This window comes from Cebus imitator, unplaced genomic scaffold (assembly GCF_001604975.1).
Source record: "Cebus imitator isolate Cc_AM_T3 unplaced genomic scaffold, Cebus_imitator-1.0 Scaffold258, whole genome shotgun sequence".
Taxonomy (NCBI): domain Eukaryota; kingdom Metazoa; phylum Chordata; class Mammalia; order Primates; family Cebidae; genus Cebus; species Cebus imitator.
In genome coordinates, this window is record NW_016107573.1 from 2693059 (window position 1) to 2702547 (window position 9489).

The 9489-nt window shown below is 39.2% G+C and overlaps 1 protein-coding gene across 11 annotated transcripts in view; it reads right to left on the reverse strand.

Annotated features, from left to right (window-relative positions):
- The window catches only part of MTMR3 (myotubularin related protein 3), a 131942-nt gene that overhangs the window by 66533 nt on the left and 55920 nt on the right, over positions 1–9489 (reverse strand). For 8 of the 11 annotated variants that reach the window (XM_017499627.2, XM_017499640.2, XM_017499633.2 and 5 more), the window contains exon 2: positions 3496–3548. The exons of 2 other annotated variants lie outside the window; for them this stretch is intronic. The gene's annotated coding sequence lies outside the window, so the exon portion shown is untranslated. Of the gene's footprint in view, positions 1–3495; positions 3549–7917; positions 8178–9489 lie in introns of those variants that run through there. One more of the 11 variants, XM_017499629.2, reaches the window with a different exon arrangement.

Sequence of the window (9489 nt, forward strand, 5' to 3'; positions counted from 1 at the left end):
CAGCTAATTTTTGTATTTTTAGTAGAGACGGGGTTTCACCATGTTGACCAGGATGGTCTCGATCTCTTGACCTCGTGATCCACCTGCCTCGGCCTCCCAAAGTGCTGGGATTACAAGTGTGAGCCACCGCGCCCGGCCATGAAAGGTTTTCATGTAAACTCAGACAGAGTGTTAAGACAATAACCTCAAGAAAAAACAATCAGGAATGTAAAGCTCTCAGGGCTGCCATATGCTAACTATGACTTTGAGAGTAAATCATACTACCTCTCTGAACCTCAGTTTCTTTATCAGGGAAACAAGGAAAGAACAATTGTTGCATCAAAGAGTTGTGAGAATTAAGATATAATGCATATAACATGCTTAGAATAGTTACTGGCATGTAATAAGCACTTTTAAGATTATTAATTAATATGTACATGTAGTCATACATATAACAAAACATGGTTATACAGATAAAGACTGTAATTCATTAAACAAGATGTTTCATTACAGAGCATTTGGATAGGACAGTGCCCAACACTATCTCCTTTCTGTTCGCACAAATGCACGGGGACATTTTTTCTGAACCATTTAAAAGGTTTGCATACAAATATCTCTTTAACTCTTACTACTTCAGTATGTATTTCCTAAGAAAGGTATCTCTTATGTCACCACAGTTCTAGTTTCAATTTCAGAAAATATAACATGATATAATTCTCTAATCTACCATATCTATTCCAATTTTGTCAATGAATCCAATCACATCCTTTATCGTTCACAGCAATGTTCCCCGCTTTACGGGTAAAAGATTTAGTCCAGGATCACATATTGAAGCTGTTTTTATATCTCTTTAATTTCCTTTAATCTGGGGCATATACTAAACAGTATGTTTCCTGGCATCAAAATTAATTATATTCACATCTTCCCCTTCAAACCTAGATCATGCTTCTTCAGGTAAGAATGTGGCCAGGTGCAGTGGCTCACGCCTATAATCCCAGTAGTATGGGAGGCTAAAGTAGGAGGATCATTTGAGCCCAGGAGTTCAAGACCAGCCTAAGTAACATAATCAGACCCCAGTCTCTATAAAATTAAAAACAAATTAGCCTGGCAAGGTGGAACATGTCTGTAGTCCCACCTACTCGGGGGGCTGAGATGGGAGGATCACTTGCGCCCAGGAGATTGAGGCTGCAGTGAGCCATGATAGCACCACTGTACTCCAACATGGGCAAGAGAGTGAGGCCCTGTCTTTAAAAAATAAATAAAAAATAAAAAACACTTTTATACATTTACATTATGGCAATATAAATATTAAATGCTAGAGAGCCAAGTAATACATTAGCATTACATTTCCAGCTGGGTATGGTGGCACACACCTATAATCCCAGCACTTTGGGAGGCCAAGGGGGGTGGATCACTTGAGGTCAGGATTTAGAGACCAGCCAGGCCAACGTGGTGAAACTCTGTCTCTACTAAAAATACAAAAATTAGCCAGGAGTGGCAGCACATGCCTGTAGTCCTAGCTACTCGGGAGGCTGAGGCAGAAGAATCGCTTGAGCCCAGCGGGTGGAGGATGCAGTGAGCTGGAGATTAAGCCACTGCACTCCAGCCTGGGTGACAGAACGAGACTATGTCTCAAAATTTAATTAATTAATTAATTTAAAAGGATTACATTTCCTTCTCTACAGAGCTAATCTACAACACCCCACCACCCTCCAAGCTAAATGAAGGTTAAGATTCCTATTCCAAGCCTCAAGGTCAAATAATCTCTCTTTTCTTAATATATGAAATTTTGACAGCCGGAACCTGCATGCTTCTCTCAGCTCCAACATCAGTACCACCCCATAACATGACTTCTCATAAATCTTTACAGAAGCAAAGCAACATTTAATCCTCCTGCTGAACATGGTATCTCATCTTTCAGGCACCTGTTAAAGAGAAATTACTCAATTCCTTACTCAAAAACTAAAACTTATACTTGCAAAAAAGAATACCTCAAGTAACATACTGAGCAACTTGGACTACAAGGGCACAGATTATGTACCAGAAGATCCTTCACTATACAGAAAAGTGGGGGAAAAACAGCAACCTGTTTTTCAAAACAATCAACAAGATTATGCTGACCAATCTCTACTCAAACCAATCTATTCTCTTCCCCTATTCTTACCAAAACAAAAACTCTAGTCAAGAAGAATTTATACTGAGAAGGCACTGGTATCCCAGGACTCTAGAAGTGTTTCTGTGAACTGACAATTCAAATATGAATATAGTTCTTGCCTTCAAGGGCATGACCCATCCTGTGGGGGTGACAGACAAATATAACTAATAAGACAGTATGTTAAGAGATACAGAAATTTAATTCCATGGTAATGCAAAAAGCAGAGAAAGAGATTCTGAGCTGGGTACTCAAGGAAGACTTGTGGAAGACTCAAGCATTTAATAACTTAACCAGCCGAATTTTGAGCTACTGAGACAAGAGAGGAACACGAATGGCATGGCAGCAAAGTAAGACAAAAAAAGCACCTTGGAGAGTATTTAAGAGACGGTTTAAGTAGGTCAGTGTGGCTACAAGAGATGAACTTGGTGCACAGAGAAAACAGGTGACAAGCTGTCTGAAGCTCACCTGTGAAGAACCTAAAATGTTATGCTAAGGAGTTTGATCCTTGTTCTAGGGGCAATGGCAAGCCAACAGTTCCTGAACAAGGAAATGACCCGGATTTAGGAACTTAAAACCAAAGCAATAACTTGTCTTCTAGTAAAACTGTACTATAGCTCTTTAAATTAAACAGGTGGCAGAAACAAGAGGTAGTAATAAAGATTTATGTAGTAAGAGGCACACAAAGGTCTGAAAAGGACATTTTATGGAAAAGGAAAAGGGTTAACAGCCACACTGAGAAAAGAACTCACCAATTTTTTCAGAACTTGTTTTTCTCATTAAAATTCACTTGTACTATAGTAATCCCCTGCCTTATCCTCAGAGAATATGTTCCAAGACCCCTGTGGATCCCTGAAACTACAGGTAGTACTGAAAATCGTATTTTTTTTTAATTTCAAAACTAGCCAGGTGTGATGGCACACACCTATAGTCCCAGTGACTGGGAGGACTGCTTTAGGCCAGGAGTTCAAGGCTGCAGTGAGCCATAATCACATAACTGTACTCCAGCCTGGGAAACAGAGTAAGACCGTCTCAAAAAAAAATAATAATAACAAAAACCACTGAAAACTGATAACAATTATTTATTTTAGATAAATGATTAGTGTTGCAACTCATAAAATCTCAACTTAAATACATGTTTTCCAGTACACTATCACAGCATAATTATATACAGAAAAAGTGACCTGGTATCAGTCCTAGTGAAACGAAACATCACATGTAAGGACATTAAAGTGAACATAGAAAAACTAATCTAAATAATCATGAACATAGACAAATAGATTCCCAAAAATGAATCTAAGTTTTTCCCTGCCTCGAAACAGCAGAGAGAGCATTAGGGGGTGGCAGGGAAGAAACGAGCTTACCAAATGAAGTTTGTCCCAAGAACTTTTCCTACTAGGAGATTTCACAAGGAAATCTGCAAAACAAAAAGTTATTTTATAATGACAAATATCCTAGGACTTAAGCCACTTAGATCTCCCCACAAGACCTTTCTCTACAAGTCATGATGCCATATGACAGTAAGATTTTTAAATTGGTGCAACATGGACTATTTAGTCAACCATAGATTTTAGAATATGTAACTGCACAGAATGGACCCAGACAAGCTTTAGTGTGCCTTCAGAAATTGCAGAACTGTACAGAATAGAGCTCCCCAGAAACGCACAGATATGCTTACATTTTTCTCAGTCAAGCAAGCATCATCTCTGACAGCTTCTCAGGTAAATATTTGCCACTACAGGAACAGGTACTTTACAAAACTAAAAAGATCACAGACACTCTAGGCTTAGACTTAGTTTAAGGTGTTTTGTACACATAATTGGCTTCTATCAAGGGATCTGTCCTTTTGTTTAAGAAAAAGGGTAAGGCGAATATGGTATAAAAACAAAGAATTCGGCTATGTAGTAGCCCATACCTGTAATTCCAGCACTTTGGGAGGCCAAGGAGGGCGGATCACTTGAGGTTGAGAGTTAGAGACCAGCCTGGCCAAAATGGCAAAACCCTGTCTTTACTAAAAATACAAAAATTAGCAGGGCGTGGTGTCACATGACTGTGATCCCAGCTATTCAGAAGAGTGAGGCAGGAGAATCACTTGAACCTGAGATGTGGGGGTTTCAATGAGTCGAAACCACATCACTGCACTCCAGCCTGAGCCAACAGAGTGAGACTCCGCCTCAACAGAACAGCAAAAACAAGTAATTTTTGTCACCGCAAGGCAACAACCTGAACTTTATGGAGATAAAACATCTAATCGACCTGATTCCTTTGTGACAATTTCTCTGAAGTTGTGCAAACACAACTAATCCATTTGAGCTAATTGTTTAAATGACATGAAGTCACATCAATGAACAAGATTGCTCAGAATATCAAAACTCTGAAATTAAGGAGTCAAGGCCAGGAATGGTGGCTCATGCCTGTAATCCCAGCACTTTGGGAGGCCCAGGCGGCTGGATTACCTGAGTTCAAGAGTTCAAGACCAGTGTGGCCAACATGGCAAAATCCTAGCTCTACTAAAAATACAAAAATTAGCCAGACATGGTGGGATACACCTGTAGTCCCAGCTACTCAGGAGGTTGAGGCAGGAGAATCACTTGAATCCAGGAGGCGGAGGATGCAGTGAGGTGAGATTACGCCACTGTACTCCAGCCTGGGCGACAGAGTGAGACTCTGTCTCATAAAAAAAAGAGTCAGTAAAATATGGTGATTATTAATTAAGAACCATAAAAGGAAAGCCAAATGTGTAACAGTAAAGTGTCTTAACCATTTTACATAAAATATTTTTGTCTCCCCAATAACTTTTAAGTTTTTTTTATAACTCAGGCCATATTAATCAGACACTATATGAGAATGAAAAAAACTACTCATAATTTGCAACTTCAGAGATGAACTGTATTTAGTATGAAGACCAGTCTTGCCGTTAAGTTGCTTAAGTATTAAATACAACATAGTAGAGCAGGAAAGTTGAGGGGTTTGTAAATCTGTAGGACCTTGTCCTGCAAAAGTATAATTCCACCTGAGTATCTGCATGAAATACATACTATTACAAATTATTTTCCTTTTATTTTTCCTTTATATTAGAGCAAGGACATTATATTGCCTTTTAAAAATTATGTCTGGCCAGGTGCGATGGCTCACACCTGTAATCCCAACACTATGGGAGGCTGAGGCAGGAGGAGTGCTGGAGCCAGGAGTTCAGAACCAGTCTGGGCAATGTGAGACGACATCATCTCTACAAAAATTTAAAAAGCTAGGCATGGTAGTGCACACCTGTTGTCCTCTATTCAGGAGGCTGAGGTGGGAGGATGGTTTGGGCCTAGGAGGTCAAGGCTGCAGTGAGCCATAATGGTGCCACTGCACTCCAGTCTGGGCAACAAAGACAAGACCCTGGATTGTCTCAACAACAGCAACAAACTAATGAAGAAAAGGAGGCAGAGCAAGCTGTCAAAAACTGAAAAAATTTAAGGCCTATGGTAACTAGTAAAAGAATATTATCATTAAGAAATGAGGGGCAGATTCCAATGAAGCTATTCAGCTGTGATATGCTGGCTTTAACAGTGACCTCCCAAGTAGATGTATGTCCAACAGGTAAATCGGAGGAGAAATGGTTCAAGAGACAGGTCAAGTTGAAGGGTAAGAATGAACTGATGGTGCTAGATTTAATTCAGGAAAATCACTAATCTGCTATAAAAGTCATCTGACATGTTAAAAAGTTATGTGATAATTTATTCTGTCAAAAATATGACACATAATCAGTAATACAGAAGTGTTTGTGTCAGGTTTCCACAGGTCCTGATTAAGTTCCAAGAGATGGACCAAACAAGGGAGATTCAACAAAAAGGTTCAGGAAGACGGGCTTAATGCTGGCAAAGACTATTCTTCCCAATAACCACAATCAAACAACTGCTTGGTTAGAAACAGTGTCACTGTGAAACACTACCAGCAAAATTAAAAACTGCCTCTGCCTGTTAGGACTATTTTTCAGATAAGGACAATGTAGGCAGGGTGTGGTCACTCATTCCTATAATCCCAGCACTCTGGGAGGCCAAGGTTGGAGGATCGCTTGAAGCCAGAAGTTTGAGACCAGCCTACACAACATAGCAAGATCCCCATCTCTACAAAAAAAAATTAAAATAATTGTTTAATTAGCCATGGTGGCACACACCTGTAGTCCCAGGCACTCAGGGGGCTGAGGCAGGAGGGTTGCTTGAGCCCAGGAGGCCGAGGTTGCAGTGAGCTATGATTACAATGCGGTACTCCCAGCCTGGGTGACAGTGAGACCCTATCTCTCAAAAAAAAAAAAAAAAAAAAAAAACTTGTTTGAAAGAAAAAAAGGGCCACATAGAGGTGAGTCTGAAAGAGGCTCTCTGGTACCATAAGGTGCCTTCCCATGATACCAGTCATGTATATACCTCAAGGAATAACAGTGGTTTTCTTTGGGTAACCTTGAACATTCACGTTATTTGTAGAGGTAGTAGAATGTAATGTGGTTACATTAAATCTAAGCAATTACCTAAAAGGTAATTATAAGGGATGCTTAAACACATTAAGCACTAATGAACAGACAAAAAGGGAAGACAGGTAGGCAGGGTTCTTAGGTTCCATCTCCAAGAGGGGTATGAATAATAAACCTTTCTGGAAGTTACCTGAAATAAGAGGATAAAACTTTAACCATCACATATTGGAACACATATTGTCCCAAATGGATAGGATTTTGTCCACTCTAAGAGAAAACCCTAAAAGGAGTAAAAAATCAATATACTAAATTATTAAATACTACAGTATTGGATATCATCATGCAGCTTTCACTGGAGGGGGTACCTAACACAATATACTTTAAGTTCCTTTCTGTAAAATAATGAGGGAATGACTAAAAGGAAGGGCACAGAGGCCCCCAAAAGGCCAAAAGGAATGGACATATTTAGCACCTACACAGAAATGTTTGTGATCATCTATGTGCCACCTAGCGCATCAGCTTCAACAAGGGCAAAGAGGCATACCAATCTGTACTGTTTATATAATTAAAGAACCCCAACTATAAAAACTAGTAAGTCTGAACCAAATTCATGAGGAAAAACTAAGAGGCTCTGGCCAGGCCTCCTAAAATGTTGAGGGGTTTTGGGAACTAAAGCAGCACTTTTTTGGCTGAGATACAGTTTAACTTCAAAAGAACAACAGAATCCTTTCTACCTAGTCCTGTCTCACTTTTCAAATAAAGGATAATTAAGATTCAAAACCTTAAGAAGGCAACACTGAATAATTTTGAAAGAATATTTTCACTTTCACTGATGTTAAAATAATTTTTTGCACATGCATTTAATATTAAGAAACAGATTCAGAGAAAATTTTGAGTGTAGAGGCAATATTTTAAAATTCGGAAGTGTGAAATTTTAAGAAATGGATTTATGACTGCCACTATTTTGGGTGATATTTTTTCAGCTTGTTAGTGTTTCCTTGCTTATGTCTATTAACTTTTCACATATCAGAAACTAGAATTCTGTAGCATGTTGGGTAAGACTATTCTATGGTAGGAAGATAATTTAACCAAAATCCAAGCATATATCCACTGTGTGACACTACTATGGCTTAGCCTTACTCCCCGCTCAAATTTTCTAAAACCTTTGTCGCTGAAGTCATCTATAAATGAAAAGAGACAAGGAGAGAGTCAAAAGCATGGCTACATTCACCTACTATGGTAAGTGATGGATGTTCATTCAACATGTATTTCTGAGTGACGGGCACTACTCTTGGCACGAGAAATACAGCAGTGAACAAAACAAAGTTCCTACCCTCACACAACTGCCATTCCAGTGTGAGCTGTAATATCCTCACAGGGCTCAAAGCTCAGTGATTTTTTCCTTATTGATGACTATGCATTGAAAAAGATAAAACAAATGGTAAATATAAAATTGCACCACTGTCCTGGTTCAATGAGACCTCCAAGTAATAAGACTTTTTAAAAAAAACAACAAAACCAGAAGTATGTGTCTTTTCTATCTCTTTGCAAACATTAAGGTCTGGGAGTTTTCAGGGTTCCAGATGCAACTTCATGATCAGTGTACTGCATTTCTCTGCCAACTGTGGGACACAGATAAGCAGCTAAAATACTATCACTTCCTAAGCAAAAAACAACCATCCTGTCCCAAGGTGGGGGGGCGGGGGGGGGGAATCTAGTAAGTTGTCAGAAGCAGCTGAACTTCAAGTTATAATCATTTTTGTATCAAAAAATCCTTTACTCGAAGCAGGTAGATGGCTTCAGCCCAGGAGTTCGAGACCAGCCTAGGCAACATGGTGAAACCAACATCTACACACACACACACACACACACACACACACACACACACACACGCACATACACAATTCACTGGGCATGGTGGTACATGCCTGTAGTCCCAGCTACTAGGAGGCTGAAGTGAGAGGATCACTTGAGTCCAGGTGGCAGAGGTTGCAGAGAGCCGTGATGGAGACCCTAAATGACACTCTACTTGACAGAGTAAGACTGTATTAATAAAATAAAATAAAAAAAATAAAAAGCCTTTACTGGTAATAAGTCACTTGAACCAGCAGCACTTAAGATAATTTTCACTATTAACAAATGAAAGCTCTGTTTCAATAATGATCAAAAGATCAATCATGTATAATTATGTAACTACATATGAAGTACAGAGTATGCTATTTATTTTTCATTTACATAAATTGACCTTTTTCACGTGGGGAAAGTTCTAAATACATTCTTCAAAAGAAGTTCTGCAATAGACAGAATCTGAAACAGTAGGTTAGTGATTAATGCTTAAAAATCTCTCATCTTCATTTAGTGGCTTTTCCAGAGGTGAACCCAAAAATGTGAGAAATCAAAAGCAAAGTAATTACACACTAACATCTTTAGACATTAGGCTGGTTGCATTTCACATGCACCTTATTGTTTTACCCATCTCAACAGGGAAGAGAAAGCAGCCCTGACCATGTTCTCAGAAAAGATTAACTGCAAGTAAACCAACTTTAACAAATTGCATTGGTACCCTTTTAAATAACTTATTTTACAAGCATTTTCCTTTTAAATTTAATTCTTATACAAGAGATATGGTGCAGGGGGTATCAGCCATATATAATATCTTTAGCACCAGAAAAGATTAAAACCAAACATCACATACAATCTGCTAAAAGGAGTAAAAATTAAATTTTTAAGAACGCAGGCCGGGCGCGGTGGCTCAAGCCTGTAATCCCAGCACTTTGGGAGGCCAAGGCGGGTGGATCACGAGGTCAAGAGATCGAGACCATCCTGGTCAACATGGTGAAACCCTGTCTCTACTAAAAATACAAAAAATTAGCTGGGCATGGTGGTGCGTGCCTGTAATCCCAGC